The sequence below is a fragment of the Acomys russatus genome, chromosome 10 (genome assembly GCF_903995435.1).
Source record: "Acomys russatus chromosome 10, mAcoRus1.1, whole genome shotgun sequence".
NCBI classification, from domain to species: domain Eukaryota; kingdom Metazoa; phylum Chordata; class Mammalia; order Rodentia; family Muridae; genus Acomys; species Acomys russatus.
In genome coordinates, this window is record NC_067146.1 from 44,416,850 (window position 1) to 44,435,721 (window position 18,872).

Sequence of the window (18,872 nt, forward strand, 5' to 3'; positions counted from 1 at the left end):
GAAGGAGGAGGAGGAGGAGGAGGAGGAGGAGGAGGAGGAGGAGGAGGAGAAGAAGAAGGAGAAGAAGGAGGAGGAGAAGAAGAAGAAGGAGAAGAAGGAGAAGGAGAAGAAGAAAAAGAAGAAGAAAGAAGAAGAAGAAGAAGAAGAAGAAGAAGAAGAAGAAGAAGAAGAAGAAGAAGAAGAAGAAGAAGAAGAAGAAGAAGAAGAAGTTCTAAAACAACTGAATAATGCTCATATGGACTCACAGAGACTGAGCGAGCAGTCTCAGCAGGGTGGGAATATGTTCTGTTCTTGTTCATTCTTCAGGATTGCGTTTGCCCAGATGCCCTTCTCCACTTCAGTTGGTTCCCTTTCCCTAGTTAATCTTCCCTCTGTCTTTCTATTTTGTGTATTCCATTACCATGTTTCTGACCTCTCTTAAAATCACATTTTCTACATAATAGTCCCTGCTCTGATTTCATGACCTTTTAATATATGTGTACATATGCTTTTAATCCTAGGCTCTGCCTATGGCAAAGTAGACCATGCTTTTCTTCCTGATCTTGTCTTACTTAAAACAATGCTTTCTAGTTTAAGGCACTTTCTGTTTTTTTCTAATAATTTTTTTTATGTTTTTAATTTTACATTTGTATTACATTTGAACACTTTTTTTTTTTTTTTTTTTGGTAGTTCAATTGTTTGGTCATTGCGTTCCAGTGTATATCTTACTTGAATAGCATTTTATGGTTCTCTTATTTTCTGCACTTATTCTATAATAGTTCCTCTATTTCTCATAATACTATACTAACAAATGTATTTTCTCTCTCACTTATACTTCTCTTCTTTCTCATAGTTTTGCCTTTAATCTCACCTCATAATTTTTAATTCTCTTCAGTATAACATACTATACATTACTTCCCCTAATGCTAACCTCTCCTAAAATTAACAAAACCGATGAAATGTGAGTATTTTATTTCAAGCTAATATGGGTCTTTTCACAATTTTTATTAATTACTTTTTTATTCACTTTACATCCCTATGGAAGTTCTCTCTCCTCTCCTCCAGGTCACATCCTTTCTCCTCCCCTCCTTTAGTCCAAGCCTTTTCTTCTAATCCCTCCTTAAGACACTTAAAAAAAAAACCTAACAAACAAATAAAAAATATCTTGACTTGACGTGGGCGATTCATTGTGTCATGATGTGTCACACAGTATACCCTTTTGTATAAGCATCTTTACTTGCAAATGTTTATTGTGATGAGTCATTGGTCTGGTTCGCGGCCTCTGGCTTCTGCTACACTATCAGTACTGGAACCTCACTAAGAGTCCTCTCGGATATCTTATTGGTGTCCTATGTCATAGAGATCCTGCAGCTTTACATCGGCAGGACCAGCCTCTCCACATGCTCAAGCAGTTCATAGATGGGGCAGGTGCTGGGGTGGGCTAACTCAAAACCCTGGATCTGTGCCTGGGTGTTAGCTGAGTTTATCAGAGCACCAGCTCTACTGCACCCACACTGCCAGGCAAGGTCTCCAACTATGCTCATCCAATGTCGTAGCCAGCAAGAAACAGGTCCAGCTCTGCTGATCCTGTGCTTTTAGGGCCAGCTTACCTGCTTTCATGCCACCAGGGTCAGCTCTACTGTGGTACCCATTCAAGGTTTAGGGCTCACTCTCCAGAGTGCTACAGCCTATGAGCGATGGGGCCAGCTTTCTTGACCTTTGAAACAGCTCTCCAGCCTGATGCAGGTAGTAAGGTGCCATTTCTCTCTCACCTTTGCCACAGCATGCCGAATAAGGGTAGGGCCAGTTCTCCTGAGTTCATGCCCTAGGGCCAGCTCTACTATGCTGCCTGGGGAGTGGAGGTGGGCATCTTCCAGTTTTTTGCTGTTTTGCCATGTCCAAATTTTATATAATGATTTCAGTATATATTATTTTGTTATTATCTCTTGGAAGCCAGGTCTTTTTTATTGAAAGTTAGAAAGAGAGTGGATCAATTGGGGAAGAGGCATTGGGGAGGAACTGGGAAAAGTAGAGAAAGAGGAAACTATATTCAGGTTATACTGTATAAGAAAAAACAAAACCAAAAACAAACTATGGTTAAAAAAAGAAAGGGGTGAGTATATAAAAGCCTGACGCTAAGTGAAATAAAAGGAATTAAAGCAGTGAAGGAAACCATTAACAACAGAAAGCTGATGCAGATGTAATTAAAGGAGAAGCCATGTTTCAGCCATAGTCAGCAAGCAGAACTTGAAGGCTTCTGCCATCTCTTTCCGGCTTTAATATGAACAATAGAAGAAAGGGCTTGTGGAATATCTTTCCACAACTAAGGAAGCTGCTGAGGCCAGGTGGGTGTCAGGAGTGTCCATGCATAGTGGCCCAGAAAGGCCACTGTATAAAGCTGTGAAGGTGAAGCTTGGATGGCCTTGGACATATCAAAATATTTCAGATGTCAGAGTCTTGCAATATCTGCCAAAGAAATCTGCAGACTAATTGTGGAACAAGGCCAAGAGAGGAAAGTGTGTTACAGTTAAATAAAGATGAAAAGGGTTGAACATCTGAAGAACACTTTGACATCAGATAGAGATATGTAAAATTTGGAGTATGCCCTGCTGGGTTTCAGTCTTGCTTTCATCCAGTATCTCTTCACTACGCTACCTCGTCTCCTTTTTGGAATAATAGTGACTACTCTGTGCTGTTGTATCTTGGAAGTATGTAATCTGCTTATTTTTAAAGTGAAAGACTCCCGAAGGGAGACCTTCACTCAAGCCTCGGGATGGCGCACACCCAAAGACACACAAACGACCGTCTTGCTGTCAACGCACAAGGTAGTTTATTGGCGGAGCTCCGGGTCGACATGTATCTCAAGCAGGAGACAGAGGAGTCGACCCAGAAGCCCAGGAGCTTAGGGTTTATATGGGCAAGGGTTCGGGGGGAGGGGGGGGGGGGGGAGTTTTGGCACAGCCAGACACGATTGGTTGTTTCAAACATTTGAACATCAGCAAATTGCGTAGGCAGATCTGGAGTAAGGTCAGACTCAGTCACACGGGAACAGTCCATGGTTCCTGTTTTCCTCGGAACCCGAGGGTAGATGTTTATCTGAGCTAATGACAGATCTGGTTAAACTCAAACCTGGAACATTGTGAACGGGCCTCACAGGGGGATTAAGCAAACACCATAAGATTAGATGAGGGGTCTTGGCTCATTACTCACTCGACCATGTCCGGTACCTTTTTCTCTCAGGAATTTGTCCTTGTGTATCCTCCCTATCTTTTATGGCCAGCAGGTCCCTGGAACACTCAATAGGTCTTTGTCTCCTAGCTCCGCATTCTTTGTGACTTATCATCTGGGGCCTTGGGCTAGCAAACCTGCTGACCTGCATCTCAACTATTTGGGCTTATGAGTTAGAGAGCTAATTAAAAATTCTCTCTCTCAAAAGGAGGATATGGTTAAGAAAGTGCCAGGAGTCTGAGAAGAAATTTTGAACTTTGAAGTTTTTAACAGTGTTGAAACTGTAGATAGACTTATGGGGACATCTGAAGTTGGACTAAAGACATTTTTACATTGTGATATGGCTATATTTCTATGGGTGTCAGGGAGCATCATGTGGTGGTTTGAATAAGAATGGTTGCCTTAGGCTTATTTTTTAATGCTTAGTCATCAGGGAGTGGCACTGCTTGAGAAAAATTAGGAAGTGTGGCTTTGGAGGAAGTTTGTCACTGGGCTTTGAGGGTTAAAGCCTAAACAAGGCCTGGTTTCTCTCCCTCAGTTCAATAGGTACCTCTTTTGGGGAAGGGGTGAGTGGTTTAGATATGGATATTTTAGGCACCTAAACTATTTCCTTAGTGTGGGAAGGCACAATCCCCTTTGCTACCACATGCTGGTCATGAAGGAATTCAGATAGGTAACAGATCCACTGAAATACATTTCCTTCCATGGCTAAGCCAGTAAAGGACTCTGCCTTTGAATGAATACAATACATCATTGTAAGTGGTGGTGCCCTTATGACCATCGGGAGGTTGGCAATGACTTGAGTATAAGGTTCTCCATTGTTTGTAAAATGTCCAGACTTGTTTCTCAAAGAGAATATTTATCCTCTGTATATGGAAAATGTTTGTAATAAAAGCCAACAGGCAAAGGTTGGTGGACTCCTTTTTCCTTTATGAAGAGTCCGTAGTTGTCAATTTTCTGATAAATATATCTGTAGTTAGGGTATCATCTGATTAATATTGTTCAGGTTTGCAGGCACAGAGATGAGCTTATCAGCAGTTGCAAAAGCCGCTCTTTGTACCTGTCCCAATTGGTAATGAGCTGCCTTTCCACTAACTCTGTAGAGGCTTTTTTGTTTTTTTAAAATAATAATAATCAATAAATAATGGTTTGTGATGTCCCTAGTGTGCAAACATAACAATTAGGAACTGTATCTAAGTTTTGCTGGTATTAAAGATTTGTGCCACTACCACCTTGCTCACTGTAGCTCTAGAATTTAGAAAACAACTAATTTATAGAGATCTGCCTGTCTCTGCTGGGATTAAAGGCCTGGGCTACCGTTGTCCTGCTCAAACATTTTATCCTAGTTCCAAATCTCTCCATGGAAAACAAGTTTGGGTTATAGTAACCCTTTGAATTTACTTAAAACCTTTTAAATCTCTTAAACATGTTCTTAATAATAAACAACAAAATATGCTTTTTATTAAAAACAAACCTAAAATGTGATGTCCAAGATTGTGTTGGCCACATGGCAGTCTACAGTCTAACATTCTAACATGGAATTAAGACATGTGATTTAAGAAAATTCATTTCTTATTTCATGACAGTAAGGTATGCCTTTGGTAAATTATCACTTGAAAATCTGATTTTTTTTTTTTTTAATTCTTTAATGCCTGACCAAATTAAAAGCTGTAAGGGCAAAATTAATGCCATATTTTATATTCTGCAATTAATGATGTTCTGTATGAGAACTTGTCCTCTAGGTGACCCTTCTCCCTGCGTTCTGGGAATGACATCTGCCATCAGTCCCCAGAAACTCCACCAAAGCAATTACATACAATTAGCTCCCAAGGTTCCTCTGAGCTAAAAAGACTTCCCCCCCAGACTCAGCTTCCACCCAACCAGCCTGAAGGTCAACATTCCTGTGTCCTACAACTTCTCTGAAGATCCAGCCTCCACCCAATTTACCTAAAGGTTGACATCCTGTGACCTACCACCCTCTCTTCCCTTTATAAGCCCATTGCCCTTGAAGTTCAGGGTCACTCTCCTATCCTGCTGGACAGGAAGGGCTGCGATCTGAAGCTTTAAGCCCGTAATACAGGATCCTGTGTATGTTGCATTGGTATTGAGTCCTGGTGGTCTTTTTGGGGGGTCTCGCAATCTGGGTGATCTCAGTATTAAATTGAGCGATTTCAGTATTACAAGACATTTGTTAGTCTTTATAAATGAATGTGGACTGAATGACCAAGCTGTCAGATGAATATCACTTCACCTTATTCCAAAGAATCATCCTGTTCAAATCGAGTTTTTATCAATCTTGGTGGTGTCCGCAACTTTTCTCCTCTTGTGGAAAAGAAGGAAAAACTTTGTCCAAATATAGCACATATCCCAGTTTTCATTCTGAGGTCAACACATTTGTAAAATATATGGGTTGATTTAATGCACAATTTTTTCCTACTATTCATGTCTCCCTAAAGCTGTTTTCTTTTCTCATTAGCATTTAAAAAATTAATGTTAATATAACACTGTAAAATCTATCTATGAGTATCTTTATTATCCTTTTATTAAACCTTAAAAATATTAAGCATATTTTTAAAGGTGTGATTAGATCTTTTTATAACTACTTGTCCTTTAGAATTGTGTGGTATGTCTGTAATATGTTTTACGTTATAAAATGCAAATTTTATTTCATTTTACTTGAGATGTAGGGTGGAGTATTGTCAGTCTTAATTTGTACAGGTATCCCAAAAATAGCCCTAACTTCTAATAAATGTGTAATTACAGAATCAGCTTTTATAGAACCTAAAATATTTGCCCATTGAAATCCTGAATATTATCTATTGTTTGGTGAAAATAATTTAATTTTCCAAACCCTGCAAAATGAAACATATCCATTGCCAAATTTCATTTATTTGGGTATTTTTTGGGTTACTTCCTGAAGGTAATGGAGTTTGGATATACAAAGAACAAGAAGGCCATTTCCTTATAATTTCCTTAGCTTTTGCTAAGTGATAGGAAAATCTTTCTTGAAACTTTATGGTTAACATGGTATTTCTTATTAAATTCTGAGGCTTCTAGCACATTTACTATTAATAGTTGATCAATTCCACCATTTCCTTATGCTAGAAAACCTGGTAGACTTATACAGGATCTGATATGTGTTTTATACAATTGATGGTTTTTGTTTTGGATTACTTTTTGTAGTTGGATAAGTAGTGAAGTTAATTCTGAATCATCCAGAATAAGTTCAGTGGTTTTAATATGTAAAAAAAACTCTTTCTGCATATTGAGAGTCAGTAACTGTATTAAGAGATTCAAGAAAATCTAATAATATCATAAGAATGGCATATATCTCTGGGTTTAAAACTGAATAATAAGGGCTTTGAGCCACTTTATTTATTTTTCCTGAGTTATAGCCTGCCTTTCCTGACTTATTTGCATCAGGATAGAATATAAGGGCTCCAAAAATTGATGTCCCTTTTACTGTATGAGAGAGAATTCAATTAGTTCTTTTTATAAACTGAACTCTCTTGTTTTGAGGATATTTGTTACTTATCTCTCCCTACAAAATTACTACAAGGTCTTTGGCAATGTTCATTTTCTTTCCATAATGAGACAATTTCATCATTAGTAAAAGGTACCACAATTTCTGTTGTGTCAATTTCTGTTAATTAATGAAATCTCATTTTTTTTTTAGAATCAATTCAGAAACTCTTTCTACATAGGTCTTTAATTTTTCACTCTGTTTATATGATAAAAATACCTATTCTAAGATGTTATAGTCTTTCTGCAAAAGAATTCTTATGGGAAAATGAGAAGAAGGAAAAATAAGCAAATTATAATCCAACTTTGCATCCAAGTAATTCATATGTTCAAAAAAATCAGTGAAGGCTTTTTTGGGCATTGTATAATTTTAGTACAAACCTCAGGTCAGATTTCTGATTTTTCAACCTTATCCAATGCATTTAAAGCTGCTAAATGACATACCATCAAGGTGGCATCACCAAATTCAAGCTGTCTTTGTAACTAAGTATACTGACATTTACCTAGCAATTGTTCTTGGTAAATAGTAATACCTCTAGCTCTATTTCCTTGTTCTATTGCCCTAACTTTCTCTTTCCACCATGGTCACCATTATAAGTAAGGACTAGCTTCTAATATTGCTGCTGACAACTTTTTCCAGTCTTGCGGGACAACTTTGTTCTGAGTTGCCCATGAATTCAATATCTGCTTCACATATGGTGAATGCATACCATATAAAACATTCACTTCCTTAAATCTATTATCTCTAGGATTCCATTTAGATTCACAGGTATACATGCTTTGTGTCAGTCTTATCTTGGGTTTACCAGAAAAAGTCTGCTGGTCTCCGGGGCTAGGAAAACTAAATGAGTAGAGGGACTGATCAAGAAAAATCTGTAGTTGAGTTATCTACTTCCCTACCTGGTGTGTTCTATGCGTTCACAGGGAATGCCTGCTGGAGTTGGTTGGCAGTGAGGAGTGACAGGAAGGAATATTGGAGGGTAAATACCATGTGATGTGCTAGAGATGGGGTCAGTGAAGGAAGTGAGGCCTCAGAAGGAGGTCTGCTAGGGATAAGATGGGGACTGGATTTGAAGAAGGGGAAGGAGGAGTGAAAATCTGAGGCTAGCCTACCTATTTCTCTGTCTGGAGTTCTAAATCTTATATTTATACCTACAAATAAATGTAGATCACATCTCTCATCAAAACTTTTCTTTGCAGCAGACTGAAACCAGTAAATAAAATCACAACGGGCTAAAATGCAGTAAACAAATGACCTTGGGTGTTTAATCACAATTGATACATCTACTATGAAAGCTCTATTGCTATGGTCCAAGTAGAAGAGAAGGTGGAAACTTTGAAAGAGCCAGAGGACCAGGACATCTGCTACAAGATGCGATCTTCTGTGCATGGCAGGAAAGCTGCACCTATGAGAGCTCAACAGTATGGTTGTCTACATAAAACGTGAATAAGGGAAAAAGTGATTGACAAGTCTAGGTGGAAGTAAAAAAATCTCATAAGACCCAAGTCCTGGATAAAAAGCTACCTAGTGTGTGTGTTTGTGTGTGTGTGTTTGTGTGTGTGTGTGTGTGTGTGTGTGTGTGTGTGTGTGTGTGTGTGTGAGAGAGAGAGAGAGAGAGAGAGAGAGAGAGAGAGAGAGAGAGAGAGAACAAGACTCAGTCTTTACTAGAGATCAGCTCCTTGATAGGTACTGAATCCCAAGTGGTCAGACTTTATAAACACGTATACATAAAAGCAGGTTTGTGTGTGTGTGTTTATCATACAATATATGCTCATATATACATATATAAAAATAATAATGAAAAAAGAAGATGTCATAAATTTGGAGGATAATGGAGACAATTTATAAGAAGAGTTAAAAAGGGGAAGAGGGAAGGGTGGAAATGATACAAATATAGTACTAATGTATAGTATTCTAAAAAAGGTATTTTTAATTAAATAAAAAGAAACAAAGGAAAATGTGTCCTTTGGAATAAGCAAAAGTAAACTAGACATAAACATTTAAATATAAATTTTCAAATGTATACTTTATACTCTACTCAGGAAAATGTGAGATTCTGTCCAATAAAATATTATCTTAGAATAGCACACCAACAGCAGTTTACTGTGTCATTTTTACTCTCAGGAGTGATATAGCAGATATATTCTTGGTAATGATTTGAAAATTAGCTTGGAGTTTATTTTTAAATGTGAGAATGTCTCATTTCTTGCGCTAATTAATTCTATTTGAAGAAGACAAACATCAGAAGACCGTGACTTTGTTTATTCCAGTTTGGCATGTCTGTATGGAGGTTAGCAGTAGAAGCATTTCTAAACAGGGGACATTGGAAATGCTTTCCTTTGGCTGTATTTTATGATATACCTTGTTGTTTCAGGGAAAATACTATAGAATATTTTTATAAAGTCCATAAATACAGACTGAGACACTTTATTGGTGAAATCGCTCCTTAAGATGCTACATGTGTCTCTTTATCCTTTAAGGCAGAAATGTGAAAGATAGCTGTGTTTGATTCAGTGTAAAGCTGCCATATTAAAACAACTTCTGTACCGTGAGACTGTCTTAACTCTGGCTTTTAATATCAATATTCTGTCAACCTTTGTAATGTAGACAATGCAGACAGATGAGTGGAAAGTAAGATGACAACGCTGTCAGTAAAGGGATGTTTTACAGAAGGTAATTATTTAATAAATGCAACTTTTTCAAAATGTATCACAAAGTACTCTACCAACAAAGCTTCCAAAGTCTTCATTCTTTGTATAGAACAAAGCAAACACCATAAACATGGCAAGCGATATATCTGCATTATCTTTTCTATATTTGATGCCATGTACCTATTTGGGGTTAGTCTGGTGCTATGTATACAAATGCTAAATTCTAGGCCCCAAGTTCTGGCTGTAGTGCAAATGAGTGCATTCTCATCTACACTGGTCTTTGTTGTGTTAACTTTGTTCCTCAATTAGCTCAGATTGGTTAAAAAAGAAGGCTGGAGAGCCTGTAACTAGGCAGAAGAGAAGTAGACAGAGCTTTATTTCCTGGGTTTGGGGGTCTCAAGTAGGAACCACAAGGCCGGGAGGGGAGGAGATTGTGTAGATTAATACTATCTGGCCTCAAAATATGTCTTATAGTTGCTTCTTAATATTTTAAATAGTTTGTTTTGTGTATGTGTGTGCACAGTGTGGGAGGGGTTGCATGCTAGTACTGTGCATGTGGAAGAGGACAAATGTGTGGAATCAGTTTCCTTACTTTTTGCCCTTACCTGGTGTCAATAGATCAAAGTCATGTTGTCAGACCTAAAGGCAATCACCTTTGCCTGCTGAGTCATCTTGACACCTCTCTCTTTCTCTCTCTCTCTCTCTCTCTCTCTCTCTCTCTCTGATTCTCTTCTTACCCACTTTGAGGTGAGCAACATCTACCAAATACCCCTGTCACCATATGGCCACACTATACTTAATAATACCAAATAAACCTTTCATTCCTCAAGTTGCTCATGCCGCATGTTTTGTCACAGTGACAAAAACTAACATGCTGTCTCCATCTCCTGATGTGTGAGAAGATGGAGATTCAAGTATACTAATATTTTGTGGAAAATGGTTTCCTCACTATCTTCAGTAACACTTGGATCTTTGGCTCTAAAAGGTCTTAGATATAAATATTGAGTCCTGTTTCTGCTTCTGCCCTCAGAGTATCCAGCTTCATTTCACAGTGATCTGGACTGGAGGGAGGGAAGATTAGTTGGGGTTGGGTGGATGCAGGTAGGTTGTTGGTTGGTGCAGTGAATGCATGGACAAAGAACACAACCCCAGGAACAAAACTGGAGAACTGGTTCCTTTATTGGGGGTAGTATTTATGTCACTGGGAGGTGGCCAGGGTCTCTGGGGCAAGAATTGTATGGCCGTGTATAACTGGCCAGGACAGGGGTGTTGGAATATACTTCATCTGCATCCTCATGGGCTGCAGGGGGAGAGAGAGATCTTATAAGGTCAAACAAGGAGTGACTTTAAAAGGCGTCAGGCTAATAATTCTACTAAGGTTAATGGCGGGGTGGATGACTTTATGGATACAGGTTGGGAAGAGTGAGGGAATCAACTCCCATTTTCATCTGAGTTATCTGGGGCTGAAGCTGTCCTGGACACTTCCTCCATTAATCCTGGGCCATTATGGCCCCACAAAATATTATTTTAAAAAATAACTTTGATTATAATTTAGTGTGAGAAAATGACTTTGACATCTTTTCAAGTTAGTCACAATCCCTTTTGGACACTACTTATTGGTCTCAGATGACCACGTACTATCTCCTATCCAGTTCTCTCACAAATTGGAACCCAAAGTACATGGGAAGACTCAGAGATCCTGTGTTATTATATTAACTATGAACCATACAATGATTGTATAACTAAACCACACCTTACACAGCCCATCCATTTTTCAGAGTATTTTTTTTTTTAAGTTAGGACGCCATCACATCAAAATTTTTATTTTCTCAAAATAAAGGTTTCTTCACTTTCCGAATCACAGGTGCTGAGTTACTTTAGGGCCTGACTATGTCCCTTACTCAGGGCTCAGACTGCTCACTCTGCTTGAAGTGCTCTGTTGACTCTTCAGTTAACTGTCTCTGCTCCCTGTACCTTCCTTCATCTTCTTTCCATGTAGAGTGCAATGACTTCTGATATTTTTCTTGAATTCATGGAGTTTTGGTTTTTTGTTTTGTTTTTTGTTTTTGTACTTATTGAATTGATTATCATTTAAACCATTATGCCTTTGTCCACCTTGTGTGGTACTTGATTTTTTAAATTATACATAGTTTCAATTAGTATTAAAAATATTACATGTGTAAATGTGTTCACAGTTCACATGCATGCCATAACATAAACGTGGAGGTTAGAAACAACCTTCAGGACTTACTTTTCTCCTTCCACCATGTTCAAGGAATTGAACTCAGGTCACCAGGCTTTGTAGCAAGTCCCTTTACTTAACTTATCTGGCCAGGTCAACAATAGAGATAATTTCTAGGACAGCCATTTCCAATTCGTCCCTATAGTATATGGGCTCTTCCACCCACAGTTTTTTTTTTTAATTATCCATGTGCATTAGTTGTTCTTTTCTATTTCTGAATGAAAGAAGGGTTTATTTTGGCTCATAGTTACTACACCCTTCAAGGTCTCTTCTGATAACGCAACATTGAAAAATTACCTCATAAGCCTTGCACTTAGATTTTAGTCACACTCAGGAATATTATTTAAACACATATGTAGTTCTTGGAAAATTGCTTCTCACAATGGAAGGGACATGTACATTTTTTTATACCTTGCCTCTCAATCTACTAGCCACGTTCACCATGGCAGAAAGAAGTCTCTGTTTTCTCTTTTATTATTTAGTATCTTAATTCTTTGTGACAATGATAATTAAATATTGTAATTCTTCTCAGGTATCCCAGTCTGGGATTCAGAATCATAGCAAGGACACAGCACCAGTCCATATTCTTCATTTTTTAACTTTCTTGTAAAAAAAAAAAAAAACCATAAAATTCTACTTGTGTAACCCTCCTTGTTTGACGTTTCCATTGTTCTGAATTTAACTGATATTCTTCATGAAGCATTTTGACGACTCCTTAAGCATATCCTAAAAATTCACTGCCCCAAATTAAACCATGAATCAAGAGAAATGTTTAGAATCAATGTGGAAACATGGTCTAACTCCAGCTCTGGCCCAAGACTGAGCCCCACATTAACGCTGATCCAGTGTGTTCCACTGAAAGTACCATAGGAACATGAATACAACATGTCTTTCTCTTGAGTACAGTCTATCTTTCTCTTCTGCACTGAGCTTAACTGATTTGTGACAAATTTTAATCCAGCAACATGGCTGCTCTGGCAAAGGATCATATCCAAAGACCTTCTAGGTTTATTTGATCTGGCTGAAATACAAACATGCCTTTAATACACACCTTTAGTCTCAAACAATGATGTCTAATTGAGGAGCAAAGAAAGTAACAAATTAGAGAAAGATTTGACAAAATGAGTCAGAAATAGGATATACCCAACTCTCATGAGAACAGAAGGGAAAGACAGGCTACTTAAGAACAGTGCAATTTACTGCAATTTAGTTGAATGCAGCTAAGTTCCAAGCAATTGAATATAATTGAGCTCAGTTATGTTCATGCAGTTACACTTATTTCTATTCAGTTTGTACAATCAGTGCAGTTGAGCTCATGGAGTTCAGAGGCAGTTTTTCCAAACAGAAAAACTCAGTGAGAAGCTGAGACAAGCCAGTTTGAATCAGTCAACTTGGAGAGGAGTTTGAGCCAGAAAAGCTGAGTTGAAACAGCCAGCCAGAGTTCAGAAAGACCTATAAAAGGTGAGTATATTTAGAAGTAAGTCTCAGAAGCTGAAATCCCTTTAGGCCTAGGTTAGCAGACAGAGGCTGGAAGCTGAAGCCTTCAAGGTCCAGTGTTATAGAAGATTAGATTGTATGGAGGCTGGAAGCTTCCAGGCCTAGGCCTAGGGATAGTCAGATAAAAACACTCTTGGCTCATCCCAAGTCATGTACTCATCATGCTTGGATGCAGCTCTAATCTTATGCCCTCATTGAGGAAACAAACATTACATTTACAACAGTGACATCTTTTGAAAACAGAACTTGCTTTGGAAAAGTATTATCACCTTCTAATATCATCCCTTGGTGTCAGCTACATTTTTATGTGGAATTCAGCCTAAAAGGAAATGCTTTGATTTTTGTTTTGTTTGTATGTTATCACCCCAGTAACTTATTTCTTCCCCTTCGGCATTTTATTAAGATCACCAGTTTTCTTTTCTTTTCTTTTTTTTTTTTTTAATTTATTTATTTATCTACTTTACATCATGATTGCAGTCTGCACTCCTCTCCTCCAAATTCATCCCTTCACACCTCTTTCCTCATTCTTCCCTCTCCTTCTCCTCAGAGAAGGGGGAGGTCCCCCATGGATACCAACTTGTCCTTGGCACATTAACTCACTGCAGATCTAGGCTCATCCTCTCCTACTGAGGTAAGACAAAGCAGCCCCATTAGGAGAATGGGATCCAAAGGGATGCATCAAAGTCAGAGAGGGCCCCTGAATCATTTTGAGGGGACCTACATGAAGACCAAGTTGCACATCTCCTACATATGTCCATGGGGAGTAGGACCAGACCATGAATGCTCTTTGGTTGGGGGTTCAGTCTCTGTGAGCGCCCATGGGTCCAGGTTAGTTGACTCTGTAGATATTCCTGTGGAGCCCTTCATGCCTCCAGCTCCCTCAGTTGTTCTCCCAACTCTTCCACAGGACTCCCCAGCTCTCTTTAATATTTGGATGTGGATCTCTGTATCATTTCCATAAGCTCTGAGTGAAGCCTCTCAGAGGAGTTGTCTAGGCTCCTGTCTGTAAGCATAGCAGAGCATCATTAAAAGAATTCTCATAATCCCTTCAAGAGGCAGGGGACTGGCAGCTTCTAGTAGAGTGATCATTGCTCAGGGAATTGTCAGTTTTAAAAATTAGATGCTGAGCAATTCAATTATCTTATAAGGTTTGGTAGACACAGTCTTCTGTATAGTGAAGGGGTATGATAGGAAGAGTACATTTATTTTCAGGGGTTAGCTAGCACAATGAGCAAGGCTCCATAATCCAGTTATAACATCTGATATTCCCAGAAACTCCAAGAGATAGGACATTTACCACCCATTTTACATATGAAGATATTGGCTTAGCAAGGTTCAGAGATGTGCTGAAAGTTAAAAAGGGAAAATTAAAGCCAATCTAATCTGCATAGCCCCAGGTTAGACTCCACAAAAACTGATGTCTTTCAGGAGCAGCTGAGTAAAATGTGACCTTCTTTCCCTGCTTATGACAGCCTTGCCTGTGAGCTTTCACCAGATGAAGCAACCATGCACTTTTATTCAGAGTGCTTCCATTTATAGCCTTGGGAAGGGAATGACAAGAAGTTTAATCCAAGTCTGATACACACTTGTGAGTTAAAATTACAAGCAGATTCTAAAGATACCTGAGCACAGAGCAGCCTGCACAGAGCAACCATCAGGGTGGATGGTTGTTAATAAGTAGTGTGTAAGAGCTGGGGCAGCTTTCCCTCTTTAGAAATGTTTTACTTTTTAGGGTTTTAAAATAGATATTTCAAGTCCTCTGATAAATATGCCACATTTTTTTTTTCATTTACAGACTGTTCGATTTTGAAATAAAAATACAACTGAGAAAGAGATGAGTCCAGGAATGAGAACAGCCTCCTTTGCTGTTATTTAATCAGTAGATCTGACTGTGAATTTTTCAAGTGAGTGGGCTCTGTAATGAACTGCTTATTTCCTCAGCTACAACAGAAAGGGCATGAACCAGAAAGCCGTTCCGGAGTGCCTTGTGACTGGCCCAGGGAGGGGCGGGGATGCTGCTATGCAGAGCCAGCCAGTGACTCAGCTCTGTTAAATCCATCATCATCCTTTTCCAAGATAAAGTCTCACACCCATGAGAAATCTGTTCATCTGTCGGCAAAGAAGGCAGATTCTGAGCACTTGACCCAGCTTACACTGCTGGCCTGTACACAGGACATCTACACGAAGAGGAGCTGACAGCATCACTATTTCACTCTGTAGTTCCAGAAGATAACATTCTTTGATTTATATTATGGTGCTGGCCCAGGGATTTTTCTGTCCTCTCAATTATGAGATTTTGCTTTGCTTTCTTTCCGAGACTGCCCACATTGTGCTGTAATGTGCTGCGTGCTATGCTTGTTTACGTAGATGTGAATAATTACCTTCCTTGTTGGACTGTTTCTGGAGAATTCTTGTGTTGTATTTGTATCTCTTTATGCTTTTGAGTTCTCTTTTGCACAGCAATGAAACTATGCTTATTGGATAAAAAGAGTAAACGAATCTTCTATTAAGACATTTCCTGCAGGTCATGGTGGCAGGTGCCTTTAATCCCAGCACTTGAGAGGCAGAGGCAGAGGCAGAGGCAGAGGCAGAGGCAGAGGCAGAGGCAGAGGCAGAGGCAGAGGCAGGTGGAGCTCTGTGAGTTCAAGGCCAGCCTGGTCTACAGGCAAGTCCAGGACATCCAATACCAAGGCTACACAGAAAAACCCTGTCTCGGCAAAAAAAAAAAAAAAAAAAAAAAATTCCATTAGTAGTCCTGTTATTCTTTTCTTCCACAGCAAGAAATGTCTTACATTGATTAGATTATTTGTATTTAGCCATTTGTGACCTACAAATCAATGATGCCTACAATTTAATTAAAAGTTTAGATCAATAAGTTTATAACTTAATATTGCAAACATAAAATGACTTATGATAATGAACTTAATATAATGTAATAAGATATAATGTATACTAAAGCTATACATTTAAATTTCCCTTTTATGAACTTTGGATTATTAGTTTTTGGTTTAATATATTAGTCTTTATTTAATATATTAGACTATAAGCTGCATATACTCTAATTTTTCAGAGAAATGTCAGTTTGGCTTATATTGCATACTATAAAAATAGTTGCTGCATAAATATAATTGAATATATTTCTAAAAATTCATGCAGATAGATTTACTTTGAGTACAGGATTTAAAGATAAGAAATTTTGACTTTGGGCCATTAGGTTTTATATGTATTATAGTTGTAGCTTTTGCTGTATTATAAAATGAAAACTATTTAGTAGTCTATTTAGCAAGTATTCCTCCACTGCTCAAGAGAGGTGATACCTGATTATAAAAATCTGGGCATGAATGAAGGGCTGTCTCTCATTCCTAGGGATTTATAAAACCTGAACAAATGAGGTAATAATGTCATTTTCTATCACTTAAACACTAACTTAATTAGTGAATCATTCCCTCGTGAAGAAAACTCTGAAATATTAGGTTAAAATATTCTTTATTTCACTTAAAGATGACTTTATAGGCCCAGAATATAAGGTCAAATAGTTGTCAGAGAACTAGTCAGTGCTAACTCATTCTCACAACCTCCCCTTCAAAGTTGATTAAAACAACTATCAACTGTACCTGAGATTGACTACCTGTCAGGAATGAGGCAGGGAGAGGGTGGTGCTGGGCACCTTGCTGCTCCCACAGCCTGAAAGAAACACAGTGCATTTTCTTGGTAGCAAGTGAAGAGTTTAGTAGACAGGTAATAGAGGCCACTCAGTGTTTAACTTGAATGATGCATGTTTGAAGAGGGTGCGGGAACGAGACTGCTCTGAATGCTAAGACTTCCTCCTGACAAATTCTGTCTTGAGAGGTTTTTCTAATTATAGTCTGAACATTTCTAATTTGCTTTCAAGTGTGAAATTTGGAGTTCACATTCTAGCAATGAAAGCCATTTTAACTCCCACTCTTCAGTACATATATAGACCCAGGTCTGAGTTATACTATCTTAATTGGATTCTGCTGAATTTCCTATTTGGCACTGTCTGAGGCACTATTGTAGTCTCTAAATAGCCATGGAAGCAGCTTTATTTTCTTATCTTCTAAAACTCTTCAGTGTCTAGCATTGCAGTTGACAAAATTTCTATATTAATATTTCTTCTTACCTGGCATCATTTTCTTAGCAATTTTAGTATTCAAAATGAAAATCATGTGGGACTTTGAAACAGAACAAAGAAAAAAAATATCAGCGAATGAAAAATACTATGTGAAATTGTGGCCTCTTTCTGCATTTACTAGTTATTCTTCAGTTATAATATTCAGTGGCTGGAGAGAAAAATTAACAATAACAATAACAATTATAACACACAACAATAACTCTCTCTGAGAATACTAATTTTTCATCACTGTGACTACAATATTTAACAGAAACAATGTAACGCATGGGAGGTTTATTTTGGTTCTAGTTTGGGAAGGTTTCAGTTGATCCTGGAAGAAGGCACAAAGAAATGGTTTGGCTCCAGGTAGTAGGAAGATGTGTCAGTGTCTGTTGACATCATAGACTACCAGGAATCAGAGATCAATGTAAGAACCAGAAGCCCAGGTAGCCTTCCAAGCCCATCCTTAGTTATTTACTTCTGGCAACTAACCTACAAATCCTAATGCTTCCATAGGCTCTAAAATAGCCTGCCAGGTGTGGATAGTGTTAAAAACATGGGCCTGGTTTGGGGGTGGAGATTCATGTTTAAATTATAACACTGGATAACTTGAATAGTGATTTTATTTATCTGAAAGACATAACAAATGTACAGAGAATTAAAAGAAAGAGTGAAAAATTAGACTGGATAGAAAAAGGACTTTTGTTCTGGAGCAAATCTCCATAGCAAGGGTGCTAGATGGTCTCTAGAACCACAGCTAGCCTGAATACAGAGGGAGCAGGATTGATTTTTCTTTTGCATTTTCCACAATTTATGACATTTTGTTCAACTCTCAAATTGTGGAATCTCAAAGAGTGGAATTAAGTTGGAGAAGTGTAGGTTAGATGAGCATGCCTTGGCTATGTCAATTAAGCAGACAAAAAGATCATGAAAGAAAGTCTTACTACCTTTCCAGGCTCTGAAAGGGAGCCTGAGTGTGGCTACATGGTCCTATTAAGATAGCACATACTTCCACCAAGAAAATCACATGGTGCTTCTGGGCAGCAGCAAGGAAAACTGTATGACGCCAATTGAAATGTGTCTATCTCACAACATCAATAACCTCTAACTTGAAAGCATGCTACCTTCTCCATATGTGGTATGTATGTATGTATGTATATTTGTATTACACATATATGTTACACTATAAGGCTATTATGCCATACTTATTTCAGGTGAGAAGCAGTATTTCCTATGACTTTATGGCATAGACTAGAAAGTCAGACAGAAGGAATTCAAGCTTTGTTCTGTATCTTAAGAATTGTAAAACTCTGGCAAATGTTTACTTTCTCTATATGCCATTTATTTGTAAACTAGACATGTAATAATGACCTCCAAAGGACATAGCAATAACTATTTATGTTGTCATATGTATAGTATTTAACACATTCTTATTTAATTTACTATTCAAACTAAGGAATACACAAAATTAGAATGTATAGCTCACCTTACGATAGCAGGATAATGATCAATTGAGTTTAATTGACTCCATGGTTATTTACTTGGTTATTCAATGTTTCAACACTTGAAATAGTTAATTGGCAGCAAAAGTATGTTTTGCAATCAAGGCAAGACTAATTC